This window comes from Canis lupus, chromosome 4, assembly GCF_011100685.1.
Source record: "Canis lupus familiaris isolate Mischka breed German Shepherd chromosome 4, alternate assembly UU_Cfam_GSD_1.0, whole genome shotgun sequence".
NCBI classification, from domain to species: Eukaryota; Metazoa; Chordata; class Mammalia; order Carnivora; family Canidae; genus Canis; species Canis lupus.
Window position 1 is genome coordinate 80,421,880 of NC_049225.1, and position 15,700 is coordinate 80,437,579.

Here is a 15,700-nt window from a genome sequence, read left to right on the forward strand (position 1 = left end):
AAATTGAAGATGTATAATTATTTTGGGTAATAAAATGTTTTTAATTTTTAATTTATTTTTATTTATTTTAAAGATTTTATTTATTTATTCATGAGAGACAGAGAAAGAGAGGCAGAGACATAGAGAGTGAAGCAGGCTCCACACAAGGACCCCGATGCAGGATTCCATCCCGGGACCCCAGGACCACGCCCTGGGCTGAAGGCAGACGCTCAACCATTGGGCCACCCGAGTGTCCCTTTGATTTATCTTTAAATGTATATATTTTATTTCCATTGTTTGCAAAAACATATCAAAGTAAATTGTGTCATTGCCGAAATTAGAAAAAAATATCATCTTAGAAGATATTGAAATCAATCAATTTGGATCCAAAGTAATGCAGGCAATATAAGGTAATACATTAATTCATCCATAAATTCTTTTGTTTTTAGCAATATCAAGCTTTCTTAAGTAGTTTAATTGGGAATGTTGCAATGCACACTATGGACATCTTTTACTCAATGTAAATAATTTGTGTGTGTGTATGTATGTGCATGCTTCAACAAAAATATTAATACTGATGTGGAAATACTCCACCAATGATTTCTTAAATTTGCCTTTATTAATTGCATCTTCAATTTTATACCTCTATTATAAGAGTAAGATTAAAATATCTCATTTCACGCTAATAGTAAATAAAAATACTCTAGCATTATGTGTAAATATATATATGAAGAGATATGCAAACCAAACATATCCATAAGTTATTAAATATATAACTATGAAAGTAATAAATATTCAGTAATAATAACCTCAAGAGCAAATAGAAAGCATTTGAAAACATGGTTGTGAGATTATTTATATCAAAATTTAACTTATCTTTACATTTTATTTTATTTTTTACACATTCTATTTATCTATCTATCTATCTATCTATCATCTATTTATTTATTTTAGAGAGAGAGCACAAGTGGGGAGAGGAGCAGAGAGAGGGACAAGCAGACTCTGCGCTGAGCACAGAGCCCACCATGGGGCTGGATCCCGATTTCACACCCTGAGATTATGACCTGAACTCAAACGAAGGGTAGGATGCTAAACTGAATGAACCACCCACGTACTCCTAGCTTTCCAATTTAATACAATACGTGAAACATCTATAACTATATCTATGAAAAAATAATTACCTGAACCAAAATATTAATCGTCCTGAGATGGAGAAACTGTGTGTGTGTGTGTGTGTGTGTGTGTGTGTAAGACAGAGAGAGTTTATCTTACCCAAAATAGGTTGGCTCTGTCCGTCACGTTGGACTGTAAGGACAAAGGCAACACTCAAATGCTAGTCCTGGGACTTTGAACTCAGTTCCCTTCTTCATACCCTCTTTGCTGCTAAAAATGAAGAAGGGTTGTCTTCTGCTGACTATATTTCTAAGGCTCTCACATCAGCCCTGTTGAATATCAAACTGTATTAAAAAGCATTTATAATATATGTGGATAATACGTTATAAGTATTATATAATTTACATCTATAATACATAAATACACACACACAGCTATAACCTTAAACATACAGTTGTAATACATAATTGGAGAAAGAAGAGACTAACCATCATGGAATGTTTATATCTCTGCCATCATATTTTCTTACATGACTTCAAATGTGAGTTCATGGATTATTATTTTTAAGCTACATTTTCCTAAATATTTTGTGAATTTATCTTTTTAAGATATTTGGTTCATAACTTTAATTTCTTTCAATTTCCATTCTCAATCATTTTGATTTCACCAATATAAATTGGTATAGCTTTCATCCATTAGAAAGTTATGAAATTATAATTATGCATGCACAATAATCACTATTTTAATGATTTTTGCAGTTGCACTAATATGCTGTTATGGATTGTTGAGTTATGGAGAAAGGCACACAGGCTTGGTAAAAAAGAGCACAAAGCCTCTCAGTTCTCTCTCTACACACACACACACACACACACACACACGATTCAAAGAACCTTCCTTTTCTAGAGAAGCCCAAAACAATGAATTTCTTCAGTCAAATGATACTATAACTGTTACCTATCACACAGGCTCATTTGATTCCTCTATCTCAAAATACAATTTAAAACTCTCTTCATGTAAAAACTCTGAATGGTGCTTTATTTTGGTATTAAAAAGAGACCTCTGAAAATAGCAATTGCATTAAACAAATTAATAGGACTTACATTTTAATTGTTATATTGCACAGAATCAGATTGGATTAAGTGATAATGGACTTATCATTGATCAACCAAACCATAGAGGATTTTGAGACTTAATAAATCATGTGAATTGTTAACAGTTACTAATGCTGTAAATAACACAAACTCAAGTGACTATTTAATCATTTAAATTCCCACAATATACAAAAAACACTGCCACTCAATGCAAAGACACCTTAATGGAGATAAAGAAATGTCTCAAAAATTTTGGTGGGCACATTTGTTTTCTAATCAGAATTATCATTATGTGTCTTTAATAGTGATTTACTTTTCATTATCTCAATGATGTCATCACCCTATCATTTGGATTATAGATAAAGCTTTTTCATTATCATAAGGACTCAGTGAACTCTTACTCTCAGTTCAATTATTGCAACAATTTTAAACCCACGTACAAGCTAATTATAAGACAGCATGAATAGCCAGAATGAATATAAATAATATCAATGGTTCATGTTCTCACAGCGTGATTCTGTTGAACACTTACTATAAATAACCACATTTTTTTAAGTGTCACTGGGAAAATGTGCTTATACACTGATTTCCTGCGTTATAATTTCGCAAGGCAACCATTCTACATTTCTATACAATTCTGCGACATGTTTTCTGCTGGATTAAAGCTTTCTCCACATATTGCTGCAGCACTGAAGTAAATGGATTTCATATGTATTGTGCTATAAATCCACAGAATATCTGGTTAACTACACACAGGAAAGCCATTAAATAGGTATTTCATTATGGATTGAATGAAATAAAAACATTAGGAGAAATTTTTTAAAAATATTTTATTTATTTATTCATGAGAGAGAGAGAGAGAGAGAGAGAGAGAGAGAGGCAGAGACAGGCAGAAGGAGAAGCAGGCTCCATGCAGGGAGCCCGATGTGGGACTCGATCCTGGGTCTCCAGGATCACGCCCTGGGCCAAAGGAAGGTGGTAAACTGCTCAGCCACCCAGGGACACCCAGGAGAAATTTTAATATCTAAATGGATTTCATCATAATTACAGAATTAAAATTCTAAATTACATATGAAAGAGGGAACATGATGCTGTAGAAAAAGACCACTGTGAGCCAACAAATGTAGACTCATTTACTGATCTGCTATGTGATAAAGGGCAATCACTTTATTATTTTGGTTTCTAGTTTTTGTTTTCTGTACAATCAAAGACTTGAACTAAATTATATCAAAAGTTAAAACTAATAAATCAATAAAACAACTGAAGAAAACTAGCAAGATACATAAAGAACAATTTCCCAGAGAAATTTCTTTTTGTCAGATATTTTAATGTCCTTAAAATTTTAAAGAAATTTTAACATTAATTCTAGAGAAGTAAATACATGAGAAAAGAAGGATTTCTTTCTCAAAACAACATTTGAGGGGAGGGGTGCCTGGGTGGCTCAGTGGTTGAGCGTCTGCCTTCGGCTCAGGTCATGATTCCGGGGTCCTGGGATCGAGTCCCACATCAGGCTCCTTGCATGGAACCTGCTTCTCTCTCCGCCTGTGTCTCTGCCTCTATCTCTCTGTCTCTCTCATGAATAAATAAATAAAATCTTAAGAAAAACAGAAGAAAACAAGATTTGAAACTTGTATTTAACATGAAAGGGAGATACTAATTTAGAATTTATATACAATAAAGATGCTTATACAAATCACAGGCAAATAAACATTTAACTGTTTTCCTTTTCTACCAGTCATTTCAAAAAGATAATTTCACCTCTCAAAATAACCATATTTTTGTCTTACTAAAGCTGATTATAGAATTTCTAGATATTCCAAATATTTGTGGCTGAGTATATGATGTTACAATGAAATTTCGGAAATAAACCCAAGATTATTTCAAGGAGTACTGATGTGGAAAGATTTAATTTCAACATTTCAAACTGTTTGAACTCAATAGGGAAAACAGGACAGAAGACTCTGTTTACTAAACATGTCTCCCGAATAATATTTATTGGTTACTAGATGAAAAGAACTGCAACCTAACAACCATGCTCCCCAGTCAAGGGATACAGAAAAAGATGTTTTCTGTGTGCAAAGATGCAGGAATCGTAATGCTCATTAACTTCCTGTTGCTACCTTATGCTTAGTGTGGAGCCAGGGGTGCTGGAGTGTTTCACTTAGTGCTCTTCTACAGCTTCAGCTCTCATCACTCCTCGAAACACTCCTGTCACAAAGAAATATCTATCTCCTGTTCTCGCCCCCTTCTTCTGTTTCCGTGGATTTCTAAGGCTGACTATTCAGTACGAGTCCTGATGGGGCAGATGAGGTTATTGGGTCTTCTGGTTTGACTCTGACATTAGCTTCCTTTTGCTCTATTAGCTTCCTCTTCCTCATCACAGGCTTGGTGCCTCAAAAATTGTGCACATTTTTTTTATTGCAATTCTGAAATTTTAGAGTCTAAATTTCATATCCCTGAGCGTAAGTAAGGTGTCAGCAGGCCTGGCTCTTTCTGGAGCCTTTAAGAAAGAATCTATCTGCTTGCTCTCGCTAGTGTCTACAGACACCTGCATTCCTCCACTCGTAGGCACTCGGCTTCCATCAAAGTATCACCTGCCCTGCTTCATCCCTCCTGTCTCCCTCCACAGGACTTGCGCCATTTCATTAGATTCACTGGGATAACCTAGAATAATCCTGCCATCAGAAGATCCTTAATTAATCACATACACAATGTCCTTTTTTGCCAGCAAAGTAAGATATTCACAGGTTCCTGGAGCTAGGAGGTGGGCATCTTTGTGGGGCTATTATTCAGCTTACAGCCAACCTCAATCTTAGGCAGGTCCTGTGGAGCTGGGCCTGTGGACAGTGCCTTCCACATCTTCCACTCAACAGCCAAACTGCCTGCTCTCTGGGGAGGGTTTTGGGTGGGAAAGAGGTTTTTTTGCCCCTTCCTGGTATTATTTGTCCTTCAAATTGGGGCAGGTTCTTCAGCCCGAGGATTTGTACACTTCTCTCGTCACTGTAAGCCTCTCCCATAAGCAGTGCCTTGAGTCTCGGGGGAAGGAATATTTCTTATGTCTCTTATGGTAATAGATATATTTCTTCTTCCTGTCCCTTCCTGAAGCAGAGAATTTTTTTATGGTCAAAGGGTAGTGCGGGTCTGTTGCCCCATCCCCATCAGTTTAGGGTTTTCAGTTCAAAGAGAATGATACAAGGGAAAGCAGCTGCCATCTGTTCCACGGTTGTGGCTTATCACTTCCTACATGGGGATGTCTCCAGAGCAGAGGGGGTGCTGTGGGAGGGGAATTTTCATGGTTCACATTTTCTGAATTTTGGCATTACTGACATGTTGTTGAGCTGGATAATTCTTTGTTGTAGTGGGCTATCCTGTGCATTTCAGGACGATTGACAAAGTCCCTGATCTCTACCCACTAGATGCCAGTAGTACTCTATATTATTTTTCTACTGCTGCAGAACAAAGCATCACAAATGTAGGAGCTTAAACTAATACACACATTTACTATCTCAGTTTTTGTGGGTCAGAAATCTAGGCATGCTTGGCTGGGTTCTCTGCTCAGAGTTTCATAAGGAAGCAGTCAAGATGTTGGCTAGGCTGTGTTCTCATTTGGTGCTAAGGATTCTCTTCCAAGCTTACATGTCTAGAGATTTATTCCCTTGCAGTGGTAAGACAGAGACCCTCAGTTTTTAGAGACCTTTCACAGTTCCCTGCTTTGTGGCCCCATTTATACGCTGTTCACATCACTTCTTTACAGCCAGCGAGAGGGAAAGAGACCTGTACTCCATGGGCAACATGGAGTCTTATGTGATGAAACATAATCATGAGAGGGACATCCCATCACCTTTTCCATGTTTCTCGTTAGAAATAAGCCAAAAGTCCCACCCACACTAAAGGAAGAGTGGGGATAACACAAGGGTGTCCATTATACCCCACAACAGTTGCAATATCCAAAAATGTGTTGGGACATTGCCAATTCCCCTGAATTGAGAATCTTTGACCTTCTGGACTTTATTAAAGTATTAGCTGGTTTTGCCTTAACTAATTTTATTCTCCCTCCAATACTCTGCCAAAGTCAGAGCAGTCTGTATGTTCCATCTCTCCTCTGAGGGACTTGTGTCACTTTGGGATTCAGTTTACTTGAATTTCTTGTGATTTGAGTTGGCTAATGTTCAATGTAATTTATGATATTGTAGATTATCTGCATGTTGTTATTGCTTATCAAGTACCAATAATCAACAGTGGCTTTCTATGTCCTAAGTATGATATTTTTATATTTTATCACATAAAAGATTAATATCCAGGCTAACGACTTTGGACCATGGAAAATTCCATTATTTTATTATTTCAAGAGTTACCAATAACTAGCAGGAGTTATTATCTTAGATATCAGGGATTAACTATAAGAAAAATTTTCTGACCCAAAGGGGTTAATGATATGAGACTCTGTGAACATGGTTTCATGCTGTATGTCCAGAAGGGTAATATAATATAGAAGGTTAATTTTCTCTAGACTTTCTATAGAACAGAAGTATGAAAATTTAACTAATTTTTCTTTGCTCCTGTGGACAAATATTATTTTACTTTTTAAATTTTATAATTCAGAAATATAATTTTAATTAATGATATAGACTTGTTTTCATGGAAGACAGATCATTTAAATTTATATACTGAAAAAACTAATACTTATAAAATTAATTACAGTGTTTATAAATACTCTGACTTCTCAGAAAATATGTTCTTTGATATAGCAAAGACTTTTTATGTTTTTCAAGCAGGTGAACATTAGTAACAATAAGTTTTTAGATCAAGACATATAATTATAAATGTGTACTTTAAGAAATTTCTAAGATTGTTCTAGGTATTTGAGATGTGTATACAAGAGAACTTATTTCAAAAATTGAAACAACAGCTCAAAGGTTAGAAACTGCTATGTACTTATTCATCTTATTATGTGAGAATAGAACGACTAAAATGGTATTAGAATAAATTTTATGAAATCGCCTTTTTTGATCAAAAAGTAAAACATTATTCAACCTAACAGAATAAAAAAGTTGTTTTTTTGTCATAATATTGATACTATTCAGAGCACATTTGGAAAAGTTAAAATTATTCAGAGCTTATGGTATTATATCATAAATGTAAAGATTTCATTTTTCTGCAGCATCCCATTGTTTTTAGAAAAATTTGCTCTGATGTTAGCTTCTTTTCTTTTCAGATATATGTAAGATATTATGATGTTTTTTATTACATAAAACCTATATGTCTACAATCACAGATCTGGGGCAATTTAGTAAAAAAAGATTGAGAAGAGGAGCATAACACATGGAATATGAACATAGATACAAATGAACAAGGGACTGCCATGATACTGATTAGCAGACATTTGCTTCATTCTTTTAGAATGCATATCTTACTTTAATGATTTTATTCTTTTACAATATTCCTGATTCTTTTCTATGCCCTTGTTTATTGCCTTTTATTTGTAATAATCAAAACATATCAAGTGTCCACTAAGTTATCCAAGTAGTTCCCATTTACTGTATTAGCAGTAGAGCGTGAGCATGATAGAATATAATTTTGTCCCTTTCTTTGTTTCTCTCTTTATCACTATCCTCTTTCTTCCCTTAGAGCTCAAACTACAAAGCCCATTTGTTAGTGTCTGTCCTAAGGCAACAACTTTCAGTTTCAAGCTGATGTTATCTGTGCAACTGCCTTTTTCCTCCAGAACATACTGAATTAGTTTCAAATTGGCTGGAAACCTCTTGTTGTCTGTTCCTATAATTGAACTTCCCAGAACCCACTGCAAATTTTTATTCTTCCTAGTGGGAACTAACCCTAGAGATTTGTTCTCCTTGAGCCTTTAAATTTATTTTGTAGTGGCTTTTCCCTATAGTGGTTTAAATCTTGAGTAACCTAGATTTATGGAAGAGTTAACGTTGTTGTCACTCTCCTTATGGTATTTGTTTCTTACTGTACTGGGAATCATGTAATAGAAAACTGATCATTATTTTTAGTTATGTGAGTATTTACAGACTCCAAAACAACAATAAAATTGGTAATAATGTAAATTTTAATGTTACTCTCAATTTTGCATACTAGCCTTAAACACTAACGCAAAGTACTTTCATTTTCCTGTTACAGGTTTAAGCAGGCCTATCTTCTATTTTATTAAAAAGGTACTTCAACTCTTTTCACCTGTTATGGTTAACAATAAAACTTAGTGTCCATAATTAAGAAGTAACTCAAACTTTACCCAAATATACAAATTCCTTGGTATGTTTTTATGAAATTAAGATTTCTTCTTAGATTCTACTCAAGTGCAAATTTAGAGAAGTTTGCCTGTTTGCTTTTTTTTTTTAAGATTTTATTTATTCATTCATGAGAGACACACAGAGAGAGAGAGGCAAAGAGAGAAGCAGGCTCCATGTGGGGAGCCCGATGTAGAACTCAATCCCGGGATCTAGGGATCATGAAGGCGCCCCTCAACCACTGAGCCACCCTGGTATCCCTATTTGCTTCTTTTTAAAGGTGTCATCATTGGGGAGTTTGGAGGTGAATTAGTAAAAATAACTAAATCCCATCCTGAGGAAGGAGGATGCTAATGGGAAGAGCATAATGAGTGAGTACATGCATCTAGATAAACCACCAAAGATATGGTCATCTGCATCTATGAAATGATGATTAATCCAAAATTACAGATGTCTTACAAATTCCCTCCAAGAAGAAAATATGTTGATTTTGGTGACTGTATCATACAGAGCTTTTGCAACAATGTCTGATTGCCACAAGGAAAGAAAGAAGCCACTCTTGAATTTGCTGCTATGATGAAAGCAGCTCAGTCCACAGCTCTTTGGGCTCTCTGATAATACAGCACTGCAGCCACTTAGGTAGACTATTTCAGTATGGATATGTAGTGTCAACTTTGTACCATGCTTAGGATAAGAGAATTTGTCAGGTAAAAACAACACTGGGCTTCTTGAAAAAGATTTGCATTCACACTATGGTCAAAAACGTTAGGGATCCCTGGGTGGCGCAGCGGTTTGGCGCCTGCCTTTGGCCCAGGGCGCGATCCTGGAGAGCCGGGATCAAATCCCACATCGGGCTCCGGGTGCATGGAGCCTGCTTCTCCCTCTGCCTATGTCTCTGCCCCTCTCTCTCTCTCTGTGACTATCATAAATAAAAAAAAAAAAAAAAAAAAAAAAAAAAAAAACGTTACCACAGAGAGGGGCACTGGCAGGGCCTGAGATAGGGATCTCTTTAGGAAAGTAACACAATTAGTGATTTTCTCAGCTGGGGATTTGACCTGACTCACCACTATCTCCTTCAACTTCTCCTAATCCTATGACAGAGAAAAAAAGGAAGAGAAAGAGAAGTCAAAAGTGGTAGCAGTTCTCCACAAGCAAATGAATCCCATATTGATCTCAATTCACAATCACACACCTTTTACCTGTCAAGAGAGAAGACTCCTAGGCACAGTGTCAAGATGAGAGAATGTGTTTTAGCCTGCCATTTAATTAATGGCTTATGAAGAAATACTCAAGTTTATGCCTAAGATACTACGTCTACCTCTGAATCATTCTCCATGCAAGACACTTTTCTCCCATGATTTTGTAGCCAAAGTATCCCGAGCAATACCCATGCCTCAAATATCAGTGTATCAGGACACCTGGGTGGCTCAGTGGTTGAGCCTCTGTCTTTGGCTCAGGTCATGATCCCAGAGTCCTGGGATCTGGTCTCACATCGTGGTCCCCACAGGGAGCCTGCTTCTCCCTCTGCCTGTGTCTCTGCCTCTCTCTGTGTCTCTCATGAATAAATAAATAAAATCTTTAAAAAAAATAGAATTCAAATATCAGTATATCAATGCTTATCTGTATCAATATGTCTATATATCAAGAACGTTGATATATTTATTTTTTTAAGACACACAGTTTCAACAGTACACAGTTTCAACAAACTTTCACCTACTGCATACTCTCTTCTACTATGTTTTCAGGTTTATGCTGTTTGTGTGTGGTGGGGTCAGGCAGGGAGTTTGCGGTGGTGATTTGGCACTTTTTGAAAAGTAAATTAAAAGGATAAAAAACTAGTTTCTGTAAAATGAAGTATCATGTTCATAATGATATTCAAATATTTTGGTTAGATTATACATAGGAGATTCATAAGCAAACTATTTTACACAAAATGCCTATTTTCTTAGTGATTTTATACTTTGTTGTGAAAAACAAATAAGTAATAAGGTAATCAGATTAGAAGGTTAAAGGATAATGCTTTATATTCAAGATCTCAATGCCAAAGGCTAGGGGCAAATAACAAAACATATATCTTTGTCTGAATAATGCAATATGGGTCAGCAAGCTCTTCATGTGCCCAAGATAGCTAAAATTAAGAGTTTATAACTCATGTCTTCTTGAATTGTAAGGTCATAGAGTCATAAGGTTCTCATATATTGTTATACAACATGCTATTATAGCTGCACTTAATATTCTAGAATATGTATATATAGTCTGTGATTGTATATAGACTCTAAACAAACCCTTTCATTCCTCTCACAGAGAAAAATCCTTAGTCAGAATTCAAAAGACTACCCCACATCTTTTGTAATCGACATTAGGAGTCCACAGACATACCATATATTCTTTTTCAAAGAAGTTTCACAAAGTAATTTTTAAAATTGGACCTATATTATTTTTGAGGTAAATATTAGGAACTCCTTTTTACTACTTAGTGATGAAGATTACACTCTGATAAATACCACAACTGGAATTTAAGTCAAAGGAAGTTCCTAGAAAACATGTTTTTAAACTTCAATGGTTTCATTAATCTGTTTTCATAAATATACTCTTACTCAAAGCTACCTTAGCACATAGCGATAAAGGAAAAGCTTTTTCATCCTCACTTACATTTCTTAATAATGCTCAGTAATAATTGGGTGTTTGGAGACTGTGAAGATGCAATGATCAGCAATACACTTGGTCTCGTATCACTGAGCCTATAAATTATATCTGGAAATTGGAAAAACACTTACTACCACACATTTGTGGTGTTATGTTTTTAGAACAGCTTCACAGCAAAATTGTGGGGAAGGCACAGGTATTTCCAATATATAGAGACAACGTCATTACCAACATCACTGAAGAGACTAATACATTGGCTACAATTAATGAAACTACATTGACACAATATAATCAAAGTTAATCATTTGCATTACCACTCTCTCCATTTTACATTTTATGAATTTCGACAAATATATAATGACATATATCTATCATTATAGTTTCATAAAAAGATTTTGCCCTAAAAGTCCTCTGTGTTTCCCCTTTCCATCCCTCTGCCCTCCCCCAACCTAACACAAGGAATCACTGAACTTTTTCTGTCTCCATAATTTTGCCTTTTCCAAAGTATCATATAGTTGGAATCAAATTGTATGTAGTTTTTCTAGATTGGCTATTTCACTTAGTGATATGCATTCATAGTTCCTCTAGGTCTTTTCATGACTTGATAACTCATTTCTTTTTAGCGCTGAATAATATTCCATTGGCTGGTTATACCATCGATTGTTTTTTCATCTTCTAAAGGACATCTTGGTGGCTTCTGAGTTTTGGTAATTATAAAGAAAGCTACTATAAACATTCACGTGCAGGTTTTTATGTGTATATAAGTTCTCAACTCCTTTGGGTAAATACCAAGGAGTGCAATTGCCAAATAAAATGGTAAAGGTATGTTTAGTTTTGTAAGAAATTTGCCAAAATGTTTTCCAAAGTGCCTGTACCATTTTGCATCCCAATCGGTAATGAATGAGCGTTCCTGGTGCTTCACATCCTCCCTAGCATTTGGTGTTAGTGTTCTAGATTTTGGGCATTCTAACAGGTATACAGTAGTAGCTCACTGTTTTTGCTTTATTCTGATGACATATGAAGCGCATCTTTTCAAATGCTTATTTGGCAGCTGAATATCTTCTTTGGTGAAGTGTCTTTTAAGGTCTTTAGTCCACATTTTAATCAGGGTGTTTTCTTATTGTTGAGTTTTAAAGGTTCTTTGCATATTTGGGATAGCATTCCTTTTTCAGATGTGTACTTTGTCAATATTTTCTGTGTCTTTTTTTTTTTTTTTTGTAATTTTCTTGGCATCTTCTTTCATAGAATAGACATTTTAAATTTTTACAAAGTCCAGCTTCTCAATTATTTCTATCATGGATATTTCTTTGATGTTATATTTAATAAAACAATCATCATTCTCAAGGTCATGTAGGTTTTCTCCTATGTCATGTCATCTGCAAACAAAGAGTTACATTTCTTACCAATCTGTATAGCTTGTATTTCTTCTTATTGACTTACTGCATCAATTAGACCTTCTAGAGTACAATGATGAAAGAAGAATTGCGAGGAATATTCTTGCCTTGTTCAGGATCATGGAGAGAAAGTTTCTAGTTTCTCATGATTAAGCAGAGTGTTAGTTGTAAATGTTTTATATATATTCTTTCTCAAGTTGAGGAAGTTCCCTCTATATTTTCTTTGTGGTATTATTTTTATTAATAAAACTTAAAGTTGTAGAAATAAAAGTTAAAACAGAGATGAAATGCTTTATAACTAACACCATTTTAATATGTCAGGTTTATATTTCTTTTCTTTTAATTCAGAGTTTTAATTATGTATATAAATAGCAACATGAGAACCAGGAGTTCTAATGCTGGACATTATCTCTAGTTGAAAGGATTTCCGATTAGTCCATTTGTAGTATGGCATCACCCAAGATAACAAAGAAGCCTAGTATGGTTTTTCCTGAAGAAGAAAGCCAATTTACTACATTCAGTACTGACTTCTCTACTGTTTTTCTGTAGAAAATGCATGGAGTTTCCAATGTTTACCTATAACTGATTAAAATGGGCAGAGCATGGAACATTCTACTCATTTCCAGGTGAATTCTTCACATTTCCTGGCTTTTGAAAGTTCTCCTTCCACTAATCTTCTACGACTATGTACCCTTGTAAATCCCAGTCATATAATTTCTCCCAACTGACCTGGACAAATACGATGGCTTGTTGTGGATAATAAAGAGAGGCAGCTAGTCCCATGAACCCAGGTGGATACACCAGCTTCTTTATTTTTGACCCTCTAGCCAAAAGAAGTCCAACAATACCAGCAAAACCAGTCTTGGAAAAAATCCAGGAGATGTATTTTGGAGATATTCATAGCTGTCCAACCCCCACTGAACCAAGCTCTGCATCTTGGGCTTTGTTTGTGAGTACTTTTCCTGATACCAACTTGTATATGGCTCGCAATAATGTCGGAGATGTGAAATGCTTTCTTCAAGCTGGGTCCTTGGCTTCTCCACATATTTAGATTGACCGTCAGGAACCAAGTAGAGTGAAAGCTCATTAACCTTCACAGAAGTTTTGTGAGGTGAGTCCCTTTTAGGTGACGCATAGACTTTCAAGGTGAGCAGACTCAGGCTGGCTGGCCCCACAGACCTCCAAATTACCTTGAACATGTTGCTGGCAGAGACGGCTCTGGCGGGAATATGTCAGGTTTATATTTCGATGTTTTAATTATGTATTAATACTCTTGAATTTTCACTGTTCATGCTGTATTTCATTTCTACCTCAGTAATTATGGGATATTATCTATCATATATATGTGTCTCAGTCTCCCATATAATGTGTCTCAGTTCTCCATATAATGTCAGTCTCTTTCCTCTTACTTAAATCCACTTAAATTCAACTGTTTTTAAACCAGATTATACAAATGTTCAACCAGAAAGGAAGTTATAGAAAGCATAACTATAACTTAACTGATAATTTTTTTTTTTTTAAAGATTTATTTATTTATGATAGACATAGAGAGAGAGAGGCAGAGACACAGAGGAGGGAGAAGCAGGCTCCATGCCGGGAGCCTGACGTGGGACTCGATCCCGGGTCTCCAGGATCACACCCTGGGCCAAAGGCAGGCGCTAAACCGCTGAGCCACCCGGGGATCCCTTAACTGATAATTTTATAAAAGTAAGAGAAGTTAAGGAAAGCAATTTCAATAAATTAAGTTGAAGAAAATAATATATATCTTCCAATCTATATTATTTATCATGTGCATTCTCTTATTTCTTAAGACCCCTTCAGATGACTTCTAACTAAAAGTTATGTATTTAAAATACTTTCAAACAAAGCTTTTTATCATGGAACAAAATTTCTTCTCCAAATAGATTACTATTTTCTGTAATCATACTGTTTTGTTAGTAACTTCAAGTGTGAGTTTTTCTAGTATTTTATACAAAATTAGAATTGGAAAAGCAGGGGAGCTAAGATGATGTATACTAGGAGGACCCTACACTCATCTAGTCCGTATAACACAACCAGTTAACTATCATTCTGAATACCCATAAAATCGCCCTGAGGACTGATAGAACAAACTGCACAACTAGAGGGACAGAAGAGGCCACATTACAAAAGGTAGGAAATGTGGAGATGTGGTTTAGAGGACAAATAGACTCTGGGTGTGTGGAGGGGAGGAAGCCCTGATCCCAGACAAAGGCAAGAGAGAGTGGAAAGCACACAGAAATGCATAAGAAGAACACTTGCCCAAAGCCATTTGCTAGGAAAACTAGAGAGGCTGATTTTTCTGAGTTTTCACAAGGAACAAGGCTCAAAGACTGGAGGTTTTTTTTTTTGTTTTTTTTTTTTTTAATTTTTTTGTAACTTTTTATTTATTTATTTATTTTTTAATTTCTTTTTATTGGAGTTCAATTTGCCAACATATAGCATAACACCCAGTCCTCATCCCATCAAGTGTCCCCCTCAGTGCCCATCACCCAGTCACCCCCACCCCCTGTCCACCTCCCCTTCCACCACCCCTAGTTCGTTTCCCAGAGTTAGGAGTCTCTCATGTTCTGTCTCCCTCACTGATATTTTCACTCATTTTCTCTCTTTTCCCCTTTATTCCCTTTCACTATTTTTTATATTCCCCAAATGAATGAGACCATATAATGTTTGTCCTTCTCCGACTGACTTATTTCACTCAGCATAATACCCTCCAGTTCCATCCACGTTGAAGCAAATGGTGGGTATTTGTCATTTCTAATAGCTGAGGAATATTCCATTGTATACATAAACCACATCTTCTTTACCCATTCATCTTTCGATGGACACCGAGGCTCCTTCCACAGTTTGGCTATTGTGGGCATTGCTGCTATAAACATCGGGGTGCAGGTGTCCCGGGGTTTCACTGCATCTGTATCTTTGGGGTAAATCCCCAGCAGTGCAAGATGGTGGAAGAGGAAGACGAGAGTTTTAAAGGTGGACAGGGCTTGGCTGGGTTAGAGCCCCGAGGACACTGCCCTACTTCTATAGAGAACGCAGGCAAGCGACACTGGGACCGAGGGTGTGACCTGAGGAGAGCCTAAGGCTTCCAAGGGAAACATCATTCACTTTTCTTGGGGCACATCTGTGAGAGTTGGCAATTTGCAGATACCTCTCCCCCGACAAAAGAGCCAGTGGGTGCCATTTCCTCGCCTGCTCCTTGGCATAGGTG

At 36.1% G+C, this 15,700-nt stretch overlaps 1 pseudogene; it reads right to left on the reverse strand.

Annotated features, from left to right (window-relative positions):
* Positions 1 to 13,083: 13,083 nt before the first annotated feature.
* LOC100684848 lies at positions 13,084 to 13,863 on the reverse strand (annotated as a pseudogene).
* Positions 13,864 to 15,700: the final 1,837 nt, after the last annotated feature.